The 20,291-nt window shown below is 37.6% G+C and overlaps 1 protein-coding gene across 3 annotated transcripts in view; it reads left to right on the forward strand.

Moving 5' to 3' along the window:
- The window catches only part of WASF3 (WASP family member 3), a 140,943-nt gene that overhangs the window by 62,270 nt on the left and 58,382 nt on the right, over positions 1 to 20,291 (forward strand). Inside the window, exon 3 of one of the 3 annotated variants that reach the window (XM_055317458.1) lies at positions 1,644 to 1,794. The exons of the other annotated variants lie outside the window; for them this stretch is intronic. The gene's annotated coding sequence lies outside the window, so the exon portion shown is untranslated. The remainder of the gene's footprint in view (positions 1 to 1,643; positions 1,795 to 20,291) is intronic. 3 annotated transcript variants of the gene reach the window in all.

Below are 20,291 nucleotides of genomic sequence, written 5' to 3' on the forward strand. Positions count from 1 at the left end.
ATGTTGTTCAAGCCCATGTTGTTCAAGGATCAGCTGTATGTGTTATTGGCCATATCTGGTGCCGGATACAGGGTATGCAGAGTAGTGGTGTAGTAGAGGGAGTGTAAGTTTAGGAGTTAATAGAAAATCTTGGTTCAAATGCTAAAAACATCTAGGTTTAAGCTTTTGAGCAAAATCACTTAAATTCTTGATCCTCATTTCCTTCATCTCTAAAAGGAGGATAATCTTGATGAGCTGCTGAAAACATGAAAAATAATACTCAGAGCTTCTAGCAGACAGTGGGTGTTCAAATGGTGATGCTAATAGGGGATCTTAGTTGCAGAAATGTTATAAGACTCTGGTATCTGACAGATCTGGTTTTGAATTGGATTGAAAGAATTACTATTTTTAAAATATCTATGTTACAGAAAGCAATCTACAGATTCAGTGCAATCCGTATCAGAATTCCAATAGTATTTTTCACAGAAATAGAGCCTAATTTTAAAATTTGTATGAAACCACAAAAAAAATCCTGCCTGGATAGCCAAAGCAATCTTGAGAAAGAAGAACAAAGCTGGAGGCATTATGTTGCCGGATTGCAAACTGTATTACCAACCTACAGTAATCAAAACATTATGGTTTTACTATAAAAGCAGACACATAGGTCAGTGGAACAGAATAGAGAACCCAAATATATAATCCATGTATATATGGTCAATTTATGAGAGAGCAGCCAAGAATGTGCAAGGAGATAGTCTCTTTAATAAATGGTGTTGGGAAAACTGGACAGCTACATACAAAAGAATGAAACTGGGCCACTAACTCTACAGCATAAACAAAAATTAAAATGGGTTAAAGATACAAATGTGAGTCCGGAATCCATAAAAATTCTACAAGAAAGTATAGATGGTCTGGGTGTTGATTTTGTGAATCTGAATTCCAAAAGCCAGGGCAACAGAAGCAAAAATAAACAAATGGGACTACATTAAACTAAAAAGCTTCTGCACAGCAAAGGAAACCATCAACAAAATGAAATGGCAACTGCTGAATGGGAGAAAATATTTGCAACTCCTATCTCTGATAAGGGCTTAATATCTAAGATATATTAAAAACTCATACAATTCAGTAGCAAGAAAAATCTAATTATAAAAGAGGCAGAAGATCTGACTAGATATTTTTTTCAAAGAAGACACTGGTTGGGCAGCAAGTATATGAAAAGATGCTACATATCACTGCTCATCAGGGAAATGCAGATCAAAACCACAATGAGATATTCCCTTACAACTGTTAAAATGGCTATTATCAAAAAGTAAGTGTTGGTGAGGATATAGAAGAGAAGGAACCATTGTGCATTGTTGGTGGGAATGTAAATTGGGGCAACCTTGTGGAAAACAGTATGGAGTGGAGGTTTCTCAAAAAGTTACAAGTAGAACTGCCATGTGATTCAGCAGTTTCACTTCTGGATATTTATCTAATGAAATGAAACACTAATTTAAGAAGATATCTCTACCCCCATGTTCACTGCAGCATTGTACTCAGTAGACAAGGTATGCAAACACTTAAGTGTCCAGTAGTGGATGGATAGATAAAAAAGATATGGTATACGGAAACAATAATGGAATACTATTCAGCCACAAAAAAGAATGAAATCTTGCCATTTGCAGGAACGTGGATGGACCTTGAGGACTAAGTGAAATAAATCAGACAAAGAAAGCCAAATGCTGTGTGATTTCACTTACATGAAGAATTAAAACAACAATCAAGGTTGTAAATACAGAGAACAGATTGGTGGTTGCCAGAGGTGGAGAGTCAAAGGTGGGAGAAATGAGTGAAATGAGTGAAGGGTTCAGAAGGTACAGACTTCCAAATATAAATAAGTCCTGGGGATATAATGTACAGCGTGGTGATTATAATTAATAATACTATATTGCATATTTGAAAATTGTTAAAACAGGGTAGATCTTAAAAGTCCTTATCATGAGAAAAAAGTAACAGCATGTGGCAATGAATGTTACCTTGTGATGATCATTTACATACAAATTCAAATCACTGTGGTGTACACCTGCAGCTAATACAGTTGACCCTTGAACAGCACAGGGGTTGGGGTCCCAACCTTCGACAGAGTAAAAAATCTGCATATCACTTTTGTCTGTTCAAAAACTTTACCAATAGTCTTTTGTTGACTAGAGCCTTACTGATAACATAAGCAGTTGATTAACACATACTTGGTATGTTGTATGTATTAGAAACTGTATTCTTACAATAAGTGAGAGAAGAGTCAGTGTTGCTAGGAAAATCACAAGGAGAGAAATTATATTTACAGTACTGTACTGTATTTATAAAAACAAAAACAAAAATCACATATAAATGGAGCTGTGCAGTTCAAATCCATGTTGTCCAAGGGTCAGCTGTATTTTAGACCTCAGTGACATAGTGTATTAAATGCTTATGTATGCAAATGTTCCCACTTGTCATATTACCATGTAGCTTTATAATTTGGTTTCTTTGGTCGATTTTTTATAAAGTTACCTAGAAATCCTGTGTGATCCTTTTGATGGTGCTCTTGATTTGCTTGCTGCTGGAATACATTCAGAGGAATGGAATTGATAGGATGCCAGACTTGATGTTTTGAGACCAAGTATGTAGGTTACAAATTTGAGAAATTTTACTCTCATGTTTCTCTTTGTGCTTTCATGACCCAAATGATTGGGAATGGTTAACTAAAACAGCCATTTAATTGATCTTAACATTCTTTCATGAGCATAATTTCTAGTTGCCAAAAATATTGCCATCAGGACGCTTTTTGTTTCTAAAAAACACCAAAACCTATGTTTAGTAGCATGTATGCTAGGGAACAGTTGCTAGATTCTAACCTTTATTGCGGTTTTAATTTTATCTCATTTCTTACTGTTCATTCATGTGAAATTACCAACATTTGGCAGTTTTTACCAACAAAAGTGGTAACTTCATGTGGTTCAACTTGGTATTTTGGGGTATGGTAACAATGTTTTCTTCACACACTTGGTAAATTATCTAATTTTGTATCTTAAAGTTTGTTGTTTCCTCTAAGAACTTAAGCCTTAATGCATTTTGGATTTTGTAAATTTGTTTGGTGAATGTCATTTGCAAATGATGCAAAAGAGTAAGTTAGAGAAAAATATGTGATACTTCTCTCTTAACAAAAAGAGGAGATGCTAATTTTTTAGAAGACTTTTAATTTATGGTTCACTGGTTAATTGGAAACAAAAGCTAAAGCTTTTTGAGAATTTAACCTTGAGGTCATAGGTAATATCAGGGAAATTCTGAGTACGTAAAATTTCTTTTTGAGCTTTTAAAATTCTTTGAGATCAGTCTTTTTCCAAAAGTCATGTCTCTAGCAAAGTGTTAAAATGCTGTTGGTGTTTTTGGCTTCTGAGTGTTTATTGACATATTTTATATTATAAAAACAATGCCATTTAGCTTAATTTAACATTCTGTTTGTAAAATGTGTGTAGTTCACATGTTTATTATACCTTGAATAAGGAGCTGATGATTGGAGTTTTGTTGAAAGGGCGTTAATTTAACAAATAGTTCGTGTGGGTTTAAGTAATATTGTGGTAAATAGCGTACAAACTTCCCATGTTCATCACAATGTGGTACTGATTAATGGCTTCTTCCTTTCGCTGTCCAATTAAAGTGAAAAGAGAGGTAGTTCAATTTCTTTTTAATTTGTCAAGTAAGCATTTATTTGTATAGAGTAATATCTAGTGTCTGCATTCCACTTTATGGTGGTCACTGGGTCTGCAGCTATGCTTTCTCATCACAGCCCTTTCAGGCAAGCAGGCAGGTATGATGGCTGCTGTATTTTAGATAAGGACTTGGGTGTAGTGGGACTTATATGGCTCCCCCAGGCCTCAGCTCTTGAGGAACTAGGGCTTTTCTTGCTGCTGCCTCTGCTTCCCTGCACAGCTTGTCTGGCCGGAAGACTGTTTCATGTGGCACACTAGCTGATGAGGTTGGTGGAGTCAAAGCCCCTTCAGGTGAGGGAATTCTGTAGGAGGATAACTTGCCTTAGGGAACTGAACTCATTTCTGTTTATTATGCCACTAACTGGCTCTTTGTAAACACTGTTGGAGCAATAGCCTGTCTTGATCGCTAATTTTATCTCTTTTTTTTTAAGATTTTATTTATTTATTAATGAGAGATGCAGAAAGAGAGAGAGGCAGAGACATGGGCAGAGGGAGAAGCAGGCTCCATGCAGGGAACCTGATGTGGGACTCTATCCCAGGACTCCAGGATCATGTCCTGGGCCAAAGGCAGGCACTCAATCACTGAGCCACCCAGGCTTCCCTAATTTTATCTTTTATGTCTGTTTCTCCCACTGTGATACTTAATCCTGTGTCTGTGGCTAATAGCAGAGTTATCTCTACTAGCTCCTCATGTTAGCATCTAAGTAGTAAATAAATGTTCAGTGATTTCCCCATTAATTTGCTGTTCTTATTTTCTTATCCGTCACCACTGACCCATTTTTGAACAGCTTTATTGAGGCATAATTGACATAAACTATGAATATTTAAAATGTACGTCTCATAAATTCTGGCATTTGCACACACCCATGAAACCATCACTATCAACAAGAAAGTGAATATAACATTACCAACAAAAGTTTGCTTGTGGCCCTTTATCATCTGTCCCTCCTGTCTGTTCCCCACCCCCAGGGCCACCACTGATCTGCTTTCTATCACTGTAGATAGTTTGCATTTCTTAGAGTGTTATTGTAAAGGAAGGCACTCCTTGATGTATCTCTGGTACTATAAATTCTACACTCAGCATCACTTCACTTCTGACACCAGACGTATGGGTTTTCCACACATCAGGCAATTTGACACCAGCTGTGTGACCAACAATTTAACTCAATTTTGACATTTATCTCCCTGGTGACAGTATCAGACCCTATAGGTTAAGGTTTCTGTCCCATAAGCCTGCTTCCTCCCCCACAACCCGCCCAACGTCATTCACAAGCCCAGACTATTTCCTGTACTTCTGACTGGCTCTAAATTGGGGGCTCCCACGACCTCCTTCTTGGATTTTATTAATTAACTTGAGTGGCTTACAGAACTCCGGACACCAGTTTGCTTTCTAAATTACTAGCTTATTACAGAAGATTTTAAAGAATATGGTTGAGCAGTCAGAGGTTTGGCAGAACACAGGAGCCTCTGTCCCCATGGAGTATGGGATATGCCACTCTCCCAGTATATGAATACATTCTAGCTCACCAGCCTGGAAACGCTGTCCTTTTGGGTTTTTATGGAGGCTTTGTTACATAGGTATGATTGATTAAATCATTGACCTGTGATGATTGAACTCAGTTAAGCCCTTCCTTCTTCTCCAAAGTTGGCGGTGGGTAGAACTGAAAGTTCTAATCCTCTAATCATGTCATAGGTTCCCCTGGCAACCAGCCCCTATCCTTAGTGCCTTTCCTAAAGTCATCTCAGTAATATATTCAGGTGAGGTTGAGAAGGATTTGTTAGGAATATCAAAACCATAGCTCTTATCACTTAGGAAATTCCAAGGATTTTAAGAGCACTGTGCCAGAAATGGGGGTGAAAACTAAATATATATTTCTTATTATAAATCACAGTATCACAGTGATATAAAAGGAATACAGAATATACTCTTTTTGGTCTGGTTTATATTCAGCATATTTATCTTGAGATTCATTCATGTATTAATGTATTAATGTATTAATGTAACATGTATTAATAATTCATTCCCATATTGCTGATTTAGTAGAATTTATCTATTCACCTGTTGTGGATTTGGGGATTGTTTCTATTTTTGGGTTATTTTGGCTACTACAATAAAGCTGTATGAACATTCATGTGCAAATCTGCATGTGGGCGTATGCTTTTATTTCTTTTGCATAAATACCTAGGAGTGGAATGGCTGGATCATATGATAAGTGTGTGTTTAACTTTTTAAGAAACAGCTACACTGTTTTCAAAAGTGACTGTGTTATTTTACATTTTCTTCAGAAGAGTGTGAATGTTCCAGTTGGTATTGTCGGTCTTTTTAAGGTTGGCTATTCTAATAGGCATGTGCTGGTGCTCATTGTGGTTTTAATTTGTACGTCCTTCACCATGAGTGGTGTTGAGTATCTTTCAGGCACTTGTTGACCATCTGTCTGTCCTCTGAGAAGTGTCTGTTCAAAACTTTTGCTCATATGTTTCCTTGAATAGTTTGCTATTTATTGAGTTTTGAGAGCTCTTTATATAAAGACCTTTACTAGATACGTGATTTGTACTTCTGTCCATTTTATTAGCAGTTTTTTCCCTTATATTCCAGAATGTAACTTTGGGGAGTGACGTGGGATTCATTTGTATTCTCCTTTTTGGCACTTTACCCATCTGCCCTCCAAGAGACCTGACCTCCTCAATATCCTCTTCATTTTTTTCCTACCTTTTCTTTCCCTTTATGTCAACATATTTGGTCTGTATTCTCTTTTCCTTAGGGTTAGCTTCTCAGCTATCTGTATATGAGTTAATCCCTTCCAGGATGTAGCCCCCTCTTCAGGGTAGAAATGATTTTTTAATTATCATAGACTGTGTTTGTTGACTCTAGGATGGGCAGTGCATTGTTTCTGGAGTCTGGAGATCTGCCATTCTAGTGTTGATCAGTATCACATTGGTCCAGCCTAAGGTACTTCAGACTCCTTGTCAGAAGCCAGAGCTGGGGTTCAGAATCAAAGATGGAAACCCTGGAGACAGACTTACCAACATCTCCTAGTTACCAAATGTTGTTTATTGCTAATATAATTGCACTGTGCTTACCATGTGATTTTGATTTTTTTGAAATTTGTTCACTTTTTTCCCTATTTATTAATTCATTGTCCTTTAAAAACAACCTTTTCATGTGTGTTTGAGAAGAATACATTCCTACATTGTTATGTGCAAAATTTTAAAGTACTATCAGTTAAAATTTGCTAATTGTATATAGTTTAAAGTATGAATGTTTTTTGGTTTCTGAAAGAAGTATGTTGGGATCTTGTAAAAAAAAGAGTAATAAAAGTTCTCAATATGAAATGGGTATTTGCCTTCATTTATTTTATTGCTTTTCACTTGAATTTCCCTTATGTCTCATGTTAATATTGCTGTACTTGCCTTTCTGTTGTTAGCATTGACCTATAGTTTTGTAGACCCTTCGTTTTCATTCTTCCTGGTTATTTCATTTTAGATGTTGTCTTGAATATTTAGTTTTTTTAAAAACACTGAGTTTGTGTGCTCCTCTCTTTTAACAGAGACTCATGTACAGTTGATATTTGAACCACATAGGTCTGAACTGTGTGGGTCTACTATGCAATTTTTAAAAAATCATACAGTGCTGTATATGTATTTTCCATAATGATTTTCTTAATATTTTCTTTTCTCTAGCTTACTTTATTGTAAGAATACAGTTGATGTCTCATTTTGATTGAGAGATTTACTTAGTATTGCTAGGGCCTAAAGAAGAATAGTAAGCTATCTACAAGCCAGTTTGTTGTAAGAATAGTGTTTATAATAGATATACAAAATTTGCATTAATTGTTATGTTATTGGTAAGGCTTCTGGTCAGCAGTAAGCTATTAGTAATTAAGATTTGGGGGAATCCAAAGCTGTATGCAGATTTTTGACAACGTGGGGGATACCAGGGCCCCTAATCCTCCTGTTGTTTAAGAGTCAACCGTAGTGGATAAGAACACTGTTACGGAGTGTGGGTCAAATTTACCTGACTCTTGGTGCTTCAGTTTCTTTGCTATAAAAGGGAAGTATTTTGTAAGAATTAAATGTGTTAATATATTTAAAACACATACTAATGCCTGGCACATTATATAAGTTTTAGCCATTATATTAATAGACGAGTTCACCAATGAACATTCATTATAATTATGCAAAAGGCTACTATTAGTGCATTTTATTTCATTAAGAAATTTAAAAAATCCATTTCCTGCCCATTGCTAAGTTTATTAGTTTTTCTCTGTAATAGTTTTGTTGTTGATACATCAGGTATTTTTTAGTTGTCTGCACTAAATCAAAACAATAATTACACATATAATACTTGAATGTATTCTTTTTTAAAAAACTTGGAGCATATTTGAGATTAAAGCACTTTCTGACTCTCATGTACATCCATCCACCATAGAGGTAATCATGTTACGAATTTGGGATTTTTTTTCCCAGACCTTTGGTAGGCTTATTTGTATATACACATGAAGGAAATATGTAGTTACTTTTGCACAAATGGTATACTGTTAATTGTAAACCTTTCTTCATTCATCACTGTATTTTAGAGATCACTCCATATATATATACCTTGTTGCTTTTGACAGCTGCCTTTCCCTTTTAGTAGTCATTTCCAGTCTTTCACTACAGCAGTAATGCAGTGAACATTGTTGTATATGAATCCTTGTGCCAAATGAGAGTGTTTCTTTCAGAAGAATAAGAGGCAGAAATGGTAGGTCAAAGATATAATATTTTTAGTTTTATTAGCTATAAGCCTTTGGAAAGACAATTTGTCATTATTTACACATCCATGGACTAGCTGTACTATTTACCTTTCTAAAACTTGATAGACACACTTAAATTTTGCCAACATGGTAAGGGGGAAATCGAATTTCTTGTGGTTCCACTATCCTGATTGTTAGGGAGATGAAGCATCTTCTTATCCCTGGGTTGGTTGCCATTTGTATTTTTCTGATGTGAGTTGTCTAGGTCTTCCCATTGTGGTTCTCCAGCCACACACAGTGATGACCACATTCTCTGTCTTGTGTTTGGCTTATTGTGTCCTTTAATCTGATCCCTTTGCCTTTTAACTTTTGGAGAGTATCTGTCATTTCTAGTTTTCTTGTGTTATCGCATATATTTTAAGTGTAGCTCTTTTTTGTCATTTCTGGGGATTTGAAGCCTAAGGAGAAGAATAGGGCATTCTGTTTATACTCCTCACCTAGACTTGGTACTCTTTTTTTTTTTCTTTTCAGTCTTCTTGTCCAAATTACATAGCTTTTGAAATGATTTCCTGTAAAGAGTTAATAGTCACACATACATGCACACACACATACCCTGGTTCTTATAAAAGTCTCATTTTGGTTGAGGGATTTACTTAGTATTGTTAGGGCCTAAAGAACAGTAAATTACCTATAATCCAAGTCAAGGAAAAGGAAGTGCTTCCTTTCCCTTGTCTCAAAGATTATGTTAAACTGCAGGCTACCTTACTATACTCATATACAACAGCATTTCTCTCATTCTCTCTAGAGACGGAATATACTCATGGTCTTACGCACACAACTTCCTGGCAGATGTCAAAGGGGATTTGAGTTACCAGGGGTCAGCTGGATCATGCACAGCAGAGATGTAGGCAGAATGCTTCCCTGGCCTGGAAAGTAGGATAGGACACAAATATCTGGCTTTCCAAAAGCCAGTCACATTATAAAAATTCATTTATATTGAAAATACAAAACAGAATAAGATTAGGAGATCTAATGTTTATACTTATAGCAAACAGGCAACACTGGGAGTTGGGGGACCAGACAAAACTCTTGTTTATACAATAACAGGATACCTTGTATAAACGGAACTTTGGAAATATAGACCAACTTCTTCCTTTCATGGTTGGAGTTGACCATGGAGTAATGGCAGATGGTCAGATGCTTGGTTCAGTGTTGAGAGGGTAGCGGGAAGTAGAGGGAAAAGAAGCATCATATAGAAGTCAAGGCTTACTTCCATACTAAGGCAGAGAATTTTTGCTGCCTTGACTGCCTTTATATACTGATAAAACACAAAAGTGAAGTAGCCTTGGCTTCTTGCAAATGGATCTTATAGGGGGAACAGTTACAGATAGGAATGCGGTGGGCAGAGCACCAGCTACGTCCAGAGATTGAGCTTCTAATGTCTCCTCCATCCTTGGCAGATCTCCATAATGGGAGTGATTTGGGATCTCTTTGTCTTGATCTCCGTCTATAAAAAGAAGTCTAAATCGCCCAGGTTCCATTTAATCTAAAAAAGTTTATTTTATTAAATAGCTGGTTTTGTTGGCTGGTCAAAGAAGGGAAGGAAAATAGTTCCTGGAAAAAGCATCTCCAAGGTTCCTAGAGTAGTAACATGTATCAGGATGAATTTTATGCACGACAAAGAAACCTGGAAAACATATGTATGCTCAAATATAAAATATATTCTGTAGTGTCAGATGTGTTGAGTATCTGGTTACATGGACAGCAGGGACAGAAGACAAATATGTTTTTAAAACATTTCACATCCAGTAAGAACTTAGTAATTTATTTAAATTAAAAAAAATCTAGACTGAAGAAGCATAAGAATCCATTTTGATAAGTTTAGATAAATAGAAGAAGTGATGGAAGGTTCTAGAAAGAGGCTTTTTGGTTTTGTTTTGTTTTTGAGTACTCCTCACTCTCCCCCATGATACCCAAGAGCAGAGGAAAGAGACCCAAGATTGTTCTTTGCCAAGATCCCTGTTCTGCTTCTCTGTATTCTCACTTAGAACAGATTGCTTTTCATCACTTATGCTGGCTTTGAGGTTTCTTCCCTCAGCAGGGAAACTGCAAGATAGGAGGCAATGGGAAAACTTTGCTGGGGAGAAATCTCAACCTAGACATCTAATCTCTGCCTTTTGTTAGATCCAGATACCAGCTTCTACCTCAAGTGTTTTTTGGTGCCTTGTTGTAGCTCATAGAAAGTAAATGACCACTTGTTATCTCAGAATGCCCTCCAAAAATAGGTACTTGACAGGTTTCAGGTATATCACAGGTTTAAGGTATATCACATTATTCTGCAGATGTGAATCAGCTATTTTTCCCTGGGATGCTTGCTTAGTTACTGAGGCTGCTTAGCGATTTTTAGAAGTAATAGAATGCTTCCTGTAAACCTTGAGAAAAGACTTCCGTTCTCCCATCCGCTATGCTTAATGAGCAGCAGCTCCCATGTGCCGGGCCTGGTGCTGCAGGCTCTGTGATGCTGTGTCCCCTTCCCACCACTGAGTCTTTCTGATTAAATTAAATTTAATTTAATTTACCAGGTATGAGAAATACCTACAATGTAGTGCTTGTCACACTGGGTTGTAACTTAATTTATATGTCTGTGTCTCACTAAACCATTAATTCCTTGAGGAACAGGAAAGGGATTGTGTCTTATTTTTGTCTATTCTTTGTATTTGCACTGGCTAAAGAATAATAAAAATGCACTAAGTGTTTTGAGAGCAGATGACTCGAATGTGGTAGTTTCTGAAAGGCAGAGGAATATGTACCAAAGGGAAAAATACAAAAGCATGTCGGAGCTGGAGGAGACGGAGGGAGCAAATCTGTTTTTCTTAAGAGGAAACTGAGGCCCACCTTGATTATGAAACTTGCACAGGGTTGTGCATTGTTAGTGGCAGAGCTAGGACCACAAGCCAGGTCCCCTTGTTCCTAGTCCAGTTGTTGCTTTACTGTACTTTTCTGGGTCTTACCACGTGGAAACACAGACCATGTTCTAAATAGCGAAATGTAGTCCGTTATCTCACTGAAACGCTATGGATTAAATCTTACCCAGTTTTCCCCGACCCTTCCAGCTTCGAATCTGAAGCTTCACTAAGACAGAAGGTGAGGCAGTGTAGCTCTAGAAGATAATGTAACAGACTGGGAGTTGAAGAATTCTAGACTCTTCCTTTGGCTGTGGGAATGTAGTATTAGGGAGTATCTTCTGGGGTATGTCAGTAGGCAAGCAGCATGCCGTGAAACTGGGGTACAGAGATGTGGCCCTTGCCCTTCAAAATAAAAAAAGACCAGTGGAAAATATGGTGGGAAGTCAGAGCAAGGGCTTGCAGCACTGTGTCACTTGTTTCTGTATGAGTGTGGGGCCAGGACCACATCTGCGTGGGTCATTCTTGAGTACAAAACTCGCACATAGAAGTCAACATGATTAAAAAGCCAGACATCTGCAGTATGCACACGTTTAGTTCAGCCCCATAATATAGTCTGTACTGTGTGATTTAGTTCTGCCTCTCACTGCACTCTGATTGCCTGGCATGCGGCAATCAGAGCAAAGGTTACCAGCACATCAAGAATAGAAAAGACAGAATCATTAACACTGTCAGGTTCTGCAGTCCGTGCATGCTCTCAGAACTCACAGGATGGTCTTTATGGCTGCATAGTGGAGAAAGGAACCCATTACAATCTACTCGTTCAATTTTGTACACTCAGCTTTCTCTTACTATCAGTAATATAGTTTTAAAATATGTCATAAAGACTTAATGCAGTTAGTATGTTACTCTGCATCTAGTCAGCCCTTCCTATAAGTGCAATATTAGCTGGGGAAAGATCACAGTTGGGGGTTTCAATTTAATGTATACTGCCCATTGCAGTATATTCCATGCATGAAAGTGATCTATTATCCATACTAATTTAATGGTGTTACTCCTTTCTTTCCAAAATAGTTTGCTCACTTTGAGTCTGTGCACACAAATATTTAGAGTGCACTCAAATGTTTAATCCTCAGGAATATCAGTTTGCCTTCTTTTCCCTTTGTGAATACAGTTAGCAATTTAAAGTCTTAACAAAAGAGGAAACTAATATATTCATCCTGTTCTTACCATGATGGCAGAGAGTTTCTCTTCCAATTAGGTTGTAAAAAGTTGCCTAATGAGCATTGCTTCCATCACTATGAAAGAGAAGAAACCAGATGATCTACAGATAACTTTTCTTGAATTGTAAAGAATAACAAGCCCTCTTGAGCTCTTTTGTGTTTTCTAGAGCATGGGAGGAACAGGTGACCACCATAAAAGTGGCTAAAATGAGTTCTTAAAGTTGAGTGTGAGTTAACACATCTATTTAGAATAATCAGGAGCCCAGATACCAGTGGGGAGTTCACACTCACAAGCTCTTTTCTAAGAGCCTCTATCAGGTCCTTATAAGAAAGATGGGTGGCAAGCCTGGATTGGACAGGACCCCACTGATAGTGTACCCACATGGGAGATGACCGTACTGGTGAACTGGCAGGATGAAGGGCAGTTATCCTGCCCCTTCTCTCCTTTGACACAGAAATTGTTGGGAGGGCAGCAGATCCTCTAGCCCCCAGGACCAAGGTAATATTACTGCTTCTGGAGGAAGGGTAGGAGACACTTTTGTCCGCCTTTTGTAACCAGCAAAGATCTGCTTCTGGGGCCAAGCACAGTGGCAAAACCAGGATAACCTCTTAGCCCCCTGGGGCTTGTCTTTCTATCTTTCACTGATAGAAAACAAAGTTCTGCTTATGGTGCATGAGGAGCAGAAAACTCTTATGCCCAAGACATGGGCAGATAGAAGGCGGAGTTCAGTTGCCATGGGAAGGCCCTGCTCTGAAGTCCAGCTCCCTAGGTCTTTCCTAAGATACAGGCTGGACCAGGAGAACCAAGAACTTTCCCTGCTCCTACCATGAACCTCACATCTAGAAACAAAGCAACAGCACTCCTCTGCTAGAAGGTGAGAGTGTGGAGAGGGACTCCTTTATGACACAGGTGTGAAGGGACTGCCAGGTAGAGCAGGAACACTTAAGAAAAATCTGGCTTTTCAGACCCCACACCTGGTACAAGGTAGCAGTCCATCGCTGGGGGATTTTGATGCTCTGCTACATTAGATAACAGTAGGTTGATTCAAATCCTCTGTAGTAATGGCATGTTGGAAGACCAGGCAAGCCCATTTCCAGGTGGAAATACTGTTTGCCCTAAGTTGCTAGTGTTCTACAAATGATGTCCAGCATTGAGGCAAAATAAATAAATAAATAAAAGCCACAAAAGGCAAGAAAAACAATCCATTGTCAGAAGATAAGGCTATTAACAGAAACAGACTCAGAGATAACCCAGATGTGGAAACTATCAGAGACTTTAAAATAGCTGTGATTAATGTATTTTAAGTTGTAGTGGAAAAAGTGGATAAACATGCATGGACTTGTAGAGAATGTCAACAAGAGATGAACACTTTTTTAAAAAGAGAGTTAAATGGAAACTACTGGATGCAAAAAACATTTTAAGTTGGGTTTGTTAGCAAACTGGACATAGCTGAAGAAAGGATCAGTTAATTGAAGCTTAAGTCAACAATATAAAATGAAATTATCAGATGCGTGGCATTTCTGTTTTTAATTTTTCGAGAAACCTCCATACCATTTTCCACAATGGCTGCACCAGTTTGCATTCCCACTAACACTGCACAGAGGTTACTTTCTCTCCACATCCTCACCAACACTTGTCATTTCTTGTCTTTTTTGATAGTAGCCATATTGTCAGGTATGAGTTAAGATCTCTTTGTGGTTTTGATTTGCATTTCCCTGATGACTAGTGGTATTGGGCATGTTCTCATGTTGTGTGTGTATTTATTTATTTATTTATTTTTATGTTGTTTGTTTTTGATTGTATTATTTGTTTTCTTGGTGTTGACTTGTTTACCCCCCAAAAAAAACCCAAAAACACTAATTTGAAAAGGTCTGTGCACCCCTTTGTTTCTGGCAGCATTATTTACACTAGCCAAGATATGAAAGCAACCCAGGTGTCCATCGATAGATGAATGGATAAAGATGTTTATCTATCTGTAAATATATGGCTATATGTGTATATATATTTATATTTATATAATGGAATACTACTCAGCCATAAAAAAAGATGAGCTCTTGGTATTTGCAACATGGATGGACTTAGGGGGCATTATGCGAAGTGAAGTAAGTCAGAGAAAGACAAATACCATATGATTTTAATTGTGTATAGAATATAAAAAAACAAAGAGTAGAAACAGACCTATAAGTACAGAGAACAAAGTGATGGCTGCCAGAGGGGAGGAGGGATGGGTGAAGTGGAGTGAGAGGTACAGACTTCAGCTGTGGAATAAATCAGTAGAATAAAAGGTACAGGATAGGGAATATAGTCAATGATATGGTAATAGTGCTGTGTGGTGACAAATAGGAGCTTTACTTGTGATGAGCACAGCATAATGTATAGAGATGCTGAATCACTGTGTTGTATGCCTGAAACATTGTGCCAACTATACTCAAGAAAAAAAAGTAAATAAACATAAAATGAAACATAAAATGAAACAGAGAAAGAAGGAAAGAAAAAGGAAGGAAGGAAAAAAGTAAATAAACATAAAATGAAACATAGAAAGAAGGAAGGAAAGAGAAACATAGAAAGAAGGAAAGGAAAAGAGTATATAGGAAAAGACTACCCTCCCATGTTTCTCTTCTACTTTAAATCCTGTACTACACATACAACACTTCTCACACCAGATGTATGGATTTCCCACACTCAGTCAATTCTCTGTTATGTCAGCCTGGTCTCTTATAATTCTATTCAGTTCTAACACTAACTGGAGTTAGTGCAGACTCCACAGGTTAAGGGCTCAGTACCACTAGACGGCTAGCTCTCACTTCAGATGCTGATTGCATGTCCTTGAACTTCTGACCAACTGGCTATAAATCAGGGTTCCCACAACGCCGCCTTTTTGTTTGATCATTTGCTAACACAGCTCACAGAAATCAAGAGAAATAGTTACATTTGCCAGTTTATTATACAACAAAGAATATCCTAAAGGATGCAGATAAATAGCCTAATGAAGAGGTACATAGGTTGAGGTCTGGAAGAGTTCCAAGTGCAGGAGCTTCTGTGGCCACAGAGTTGGGGTTTGCCACCTTCTTAGTACATGGATGTGTTCATCAGCTTGGAAGATCTCCAAACCACATACTTTGGGGATTTTTTATGGAGGCTTTGTCACAGAGGCATGATTGATTATTAACTCCATTCCAGTCCTTCTGCCCTTTCTGGAAAATAGGGGAATGGGGCATGGGGCTGAAAGTTCCAAACTTCTATTCATGGATTGGTCTTTCTGGATTGGTCCAGTCCCCATCTAGGAACCCACCACCAAGGGTCATTTAATTAGAACACAAGACATTTCGGTCACCTGGGACATTCCAAGGGATTTAGGAGCTTGGTATCAGAAGCCAGGATCAGAAACCAAACAAATATTACAACAAAAGATGCTCCTAGTGCCCTCATCACTTACAAGTGTTTGGGAGCTCTGTACCAAGAACCCAGGGCAGATATAAATATATATCTTTGATTATTTCACAGAGGGAAAATACTGAGAGTAGCACAGAATATCCAAGAACTATGAAACAATATCAGTAGTGTAACATACATGTAATTGGAAATCCAAAAGGAAAACAAAGTATGGTCTAAAAGAAATACTTGAAGAACGGTTGCTGAGAATTATCCAAAATTACTGGAAGCAAAAAAAAAAAAAAAATAATGAAATACATACAGATCCAAGAATTTCATAGATCACCAAGCAGGATAAAAAGAAATGGGGACCCCTCCCCCCATTCTATAAACCCAAACCACCAAAGATAAAGAGGAAAGTCTTGAAGGCAGCCATAGGGAGAAGAAACATTACAAATGGAGGAACAAAGATAAGAATGATACTGGAATAACATCTTTAAAGTACTGAAAGACAAAAAGAGAAAGCCCAAATCTTGTCAATGCAGATTTCTATACCCAGCAAAAAATATCTTAAAAAATAAGGGGTGCCTGGCTGACTGAGTCTTGATCTTAGAGTGTGAATTCAAGCGCCAGTGGGTCCTAAAAAATTTTTTTTTAAGGCCATTTAAAGGCTTTTTCAGACAAACAGAAACTGGGGGAATTTATTGCCAGGAGATGAGCACTATAAGAAATGTTAAAAGAAGTTTAAGTGCCAGATGGCAATTTGGATCTACACAAAGAAATGAAGAGACCCTGCTATGATGAAAAATGAGGGTGAACATAAATATCTTATATTTTTAGTTGCTTTAAACAATAATTATTCAAAGTAAAAACAGTATGTTGTGAATTTATAATGTAAGCAAAATGTGTGACACCTTAGGACATAGCATTAAAAGAAGAAAACAAATACACTCTTCCAGAATTACAGTGTGTGTTTGTGCACTGTATTGAAGGTAGACTGTGATACAGATTTTAAGACCTAGGGAAACCACTTAAAAAATGAATAAAAGCCAGTTATAGAGATAAGATGACATCATAAAAAATAATTGTAAGTTATGAAAACTAAAAAGAGGCAAAATGGAGCAAAGAACAGATGGGACATATAGAAAACCACTGGCAAGATGGAATGTTTAAATTCTATATCAACATTACATTCCATGATCTAAACATACTAATGTACAAGTCAGAAATTGTCAGATTAATGTACAAGTAGATCTAAACATACTAATTACAAGTCAGAAATTGTCAGATTGGATAAAAAAGCAAAATCAAACTACATGCTGTCTTAAACCTACTTTAAATATAAAGACCCAGAAAGGTTAAAATTGAAAGGAAGAAGTTATATTCCATAAACACTGACCAAAAGAAGGTATGACCAAAGGAAACTTCAGTACAGTGATTATGTCTAGGGGTTAATGGGACATCACATAATGACATTGGGGTTATTTCACCAAGAAGACATAATAGTCTTAAATATATGTATAGACTTAACAACAGACTTTCCACATACATAAACAAAAACTGATAGAACTCAAGGAAGAAATTAACAAATCTAAAAATTATTGTTGGCAGCCCCAGCCCTCCTCACAGTGATTCATAGAACAAGTTTACTGAGAATCAGTTCAGAATATATAGAAGATCACAGCATCATCACCAGTCATCTCATCCGAATATACATTTGAGTGACATACATGTAGAACCAAGACAAACCGTTTTTTGGGCCATAAGACAAATTTGGACAAATTCAGACAAAGCAGGTCTTCTGAATACAATGAAATTAAACTGAAAATCAATAATTTTAAGAGATCCAGAAAGATCCACCAATTATTTGGATTGCTAAGATGACTGTTCATCCCAGATGGTTTGGTGTGGATGGGAATGGTTTGGAAAAGGACATTCAGAGGACTTCATACTAATTAATAACAATTTGTTGAATTGTTTTTGTAACTTTTTAAGAAAAATTCCAGTTAATTATGCTATAGGAAAACTTAAAGAGCTTCAGTATAATGAATTTTAAAAAGACGTTTGATAAATTGTTGGAGGAGAGAAAAGTTGCCTTTAAGTAGAAAGCATACTGATATGATTTGAAATTCTTTAGTCTTTTTTTTAATAAATTAATTTTTATTGGTGTTCAATTTACCAACATACAGAATAACACCCAGCGCTCATCCCGTCAAGTGTCCCCCTCAGTGCCCGTCACCCATTCACCCCCACCCCCCGCCCTCCTCCCCTTCCACCACCCCTAGTTCGTTTCCCAGAGTTAGGAGTCTTTATGTTCTGTGTCCCTTTCTGATATTTCCCACACATTTCTTCTCCCTTCCCTTACATTCCCTTTCACTATTATTCATATTCTCCAAATGAATGAGAACATACACTGTTTGTCTTTCTCCGATTGACTTACTTCACTCAGCATAATACCCTCCAGTTCCATCCACGTTGAAGCAAATGGTGGGTATTTGTCATTTCTTTTTTTTTTTTTATAAATTAATTTTTATTGGTGTTCAATTTACCAACATACAGAATAACACCCAGTGCTCATCCCGTCAAGTGTACCCCTCAGTGCCCGTCACCCATTCACCCCCACCCCCCACCCTCCTCCCCCTCCACCACCCCTAGTTCATTTCCCAGAGTTAGAAGTCTTTATGTTCTGTCTCCCTTTCTGATATTTCTCACACATTTCTTCTCCCTTCCCTTATATTCCCTTTCACTATTATTCATATTCCCCAAATGAATGAGAACATACACTGTTTGTCCTTCTCCGGTTACTGTGGCCAAGTTCAAAAAGGGTGTTGCCTGAGTTCTTCTCTGGGATTTTGATGGAATCTTGTCTCACATTTAGATCTTTCATCTATTTTGAGTTTATCTTTGTGTATGGTGCAAGAGAGTGGTCCAGTTTCATTCTTCTGCATGTGGATGTCCAATTTTCCCAGCACCATTTATTGAACAGAGTGTCTTCCAGTGGATCGTCTTTCCTCCTTTATCATATATTAGTTGAGCATAAAGTTCAGGGTCCACTTCTGGGTTCTCTGTTCTGTTCCATTGATCTATATGTCTGTTTTTGTGCCAGTACCACACTGTCTTGATGAACACAGCTTTGTAGTACAACCTGAAATCTGGCATTGTGATGCCCCCAGATATGGTTTTCTTTTTTTAAAATTCCCCTGGCTGTTTGGGGTCTTTTCTGATTCCACACAAATCTTAAAATAATTTGTTCTAAGTCTCTGAAGAAAGTCCATGGTATTTTGATAGGGATTGCATTATACGTGTAAATTGCCCTGGGTAACATTGACATTTTCACAATATTAATTCTGCCAATCCATGAGCATGGAATATTTTTCCATCTCTTTGTGTCTTCCTCAATTTCTTTCAGAAGTGTTCTGTAGTTTTTAGGGTATATTTTGAGAACCATTTGAATGGTAAATGGTTCTCCAACCTTTTATTTTCAGGTTGTAGGTGTCCTTCTGTCTAAAATGAGTCTCTTGTAGACAGCAAATAGATGGGTCCTGTTTTTTTATCCAGTCTGAAACTCTGCGCCTTTTGATGGGGTCATTAAGCCCATTCACGTTCAGAGTTACTTGAACTTCTTCTTAAAGGGGAGTTTTAAGAGTCCCCCTTAAAATTTCTTGCAGAGCTGGTTTGGAGGTCACATATTCTTTCAGTTCCTGCCTGTCTTGGAAGCTCTTTATCTCTCCTTCCATTTTGAATGAGAGCCTTGCTGGATAAAGTATTCTTGGTTGCATGTTCTTCTCATTTAGGACCCTGAATATATCCTGCCAGCCCTTTCTGGCCTGCCAGGTCTCTGTGGAGAGGTCTGCTGTTACCCTAATATTCCTCCCCATGAAAGTCAGGGACTTCTTGTCTCTTGCTGCTTTAAGGATCTTCTCTTTATCTTTGGAATTTGCAAGCTTCACTATTAGATGTCGAGGTGTTGAACGGTTTTTATTGATTTTAGGGGGGGATCTCTCTATTTCCTGGATCTGAATGCCTGTTTCCCTTCCCAGATTGGGAAAGTTTTCAGCTAGGATTTGTTCAAATACATATTCTGGCCCTCTGTCCCTTTCGGCGCCCTCGGGAACTCCAATTAAACGTAGGTTTTTCTTCCTTAGACTGTCATTTATTTGCCTTAATCTGTCTTCATGTTCTCTTAATTGATTGTCTCTTTTTTCCTCAGTTTCCCTCTTTGCCATTAACTTGTCTTCTATGTCACTCACTCGTTCTTCCACCTCGTTAACCCTCGTCGTTAGGACTTCTAGTTTGGATTGCATCTCATTCAATTGATTTTTAATTTCTGCCTGATTGGATCTAAATTCTGC

The sequence above is a fragment of the Nyctereutes procyonoides genome, unplaced genomic scaffold (genome assembly GCF_905146905.1).
Source record: "Nyctereutes procyonoides isolate TBG_1078 unplaced genomic scaffold, NYPRO_anot_genome, whole genome shotgun sequence".
Lineage (NCBI taxonomy): Eukaryota > Metazoa > Chordata > Mammalia > Carnivora > Canidae > Nyctereutes > Nyctereutes procyonoides.